Source organism: Piliocolobus tephrosceles, unplaced genomic scaffold, assembly GCF_002776525.5.
Source record: "Piliocolobus tephrosceles isolate RC106 unplaced genomic scaffold, ASM277652v3 unscaffolded_34049, whole genome shotgun sequence".
Lineage (NCBI taxonomy): Eukaryota > Metazoa > Chordata > Mammalia > Primates > Cercopithecidae > Piliocolobus > Piliocolobus tephrosceles.
This window is the reverse complement of record NW_022317698.1, coordinates 3,225-4,743: the sequence shown is the minus strand read 5'-3', so window position 1 is coordinate 4,743 and position 1,519 is coordinate 3,225. Positions and strand designations below refer to the sequence as shown.

General features: G+C 45.0%; 1 pseudogene; it reads left to right on the top strand.

Moving 5' to 3' along the window:
• The first annotated feature begins 3 nt into the window (after nt 1-3).
• LOC113222727 lies at nt 4-661 on the top strand (annotated as a pseudogene).
• The last annotated feature ends 858 nt before the right edge of the window (nt 662-1,519 follow it).

Genomic DNA, 1,519 nt, shown 5'->3' with positions numbered 1-1,519 from the left:
CCGGTGCTGCTGGCGCCTCGGGTGGGTGGCACTGGTGGTGCAGTGAGCGAGCTGTTGCCGCGGTCGGTGGGTGTGGGCCAAGTGGTGGCGAAAGTGCGCGCAGTGGACGCCGACTCGGGCTACAACGCGTGGCTTTCGTATGAGCTGCAGCCAGTGGCAAGCAGTGCTCGCTTCCCGTTTCGCGTGGGGCTGTACACGGGCGAGATCAGCACGACTCGTGTCCTGGACGAAGCAGACTCTCCGCGCCACCGGCTGCTGGTGCTGGTGAAAGACCACGGTGAGCCGGCGCTGACGGCCACAGCCACGGTGCTGGTATCGCTGGTGGAGAATGGCCAGGCTCCAAAAGCGTCATCGCGGTTGTCGGTGGGCACCGCGGGGCCAGAGGCGGCGCTGGTGAATGTCAACGTCTACCTGATCATCGCCATCTGTGGGGTATCCAGCCTGCTGGTCCTCACACTACTGCTGTACACCGCGCTGCGGTGCTTGGCGCCGCCCGCCGAGGGCGCGTGCACGGCGGGCAAGCCCACGCTGGTGTGCTCCAGCGCGGTGGGGAGCTGGTCATACTCGCAGCAGAGGAGGCAGAGGGTGTGCTCTGAGGAGGGCCCACCCAAGATGGATCTCATGGCCTTCAGCCCGAGCCTTTCACCTTGTCCTGTTATGGGTAGGGCGGAGAATCAGGCTTTAAATGAAGATCATGATGCCAAAGTAAGTGAATTTTCATAATTAACAGTTAATTTTTATTTTAAATTCATAATTTTTTCCGCAGATTTGTTTTCTATATTTCTGTTTTTAATTTTAATTAATTTAACAAAATTTACGTATTTTCATTTTATTCTGTTTCTTATTATAATCTCTTTGCTTCTCTAATATTTATAATTTAAGTGGAATTAGAAATCATTGTCCACAATCTGCACCTCAGAATTTTTGTCTTCAAACCAAAATATTCTGGGACATGTCGTTTTCTGTTGCATTTTAATTCAGATTCTTAGTAGCATTTTTTTCTGATTAATTATATAGGATTTTCATTTGTTTGCCTTTGAGCTGTAGGAAAATATTTTTACATATACTCTTTTTTGATCATATATTGATATTTGAGCACCGCTGTATCAATTATGCTTTTACACTTTCCATTTCAATGTTTTTCTGCTGAGACTTTTATTAACACTTTGATTTTATCCATTTTGTGTAAGAACTCTGATCATCATACTTTTTATCTGTGGTTCCCTTTTCAGACTTGTGGTTCCAGGAGACAATAGTGTTTATTTATTGTCCCCCTTTTAAACCATTGAGGAATAAAGGACAAAAACAATAATTATCAGCCTGAATACTTCTGGTTGTTATGGTTGATTTATTTACTACTGATCTAAATACTGGAAAAATAGTGATTCAAGAGATTTTGGACTTTGTGATCAAGTAAATTTATATGAAAACTGCATTCCTTTGGCACTGCAGCTCTCTTATTTCTGTTTGAATTTCATTTGATGGTCTTCTCTTCGTGGAGTCTAAATCTATTTTTTGT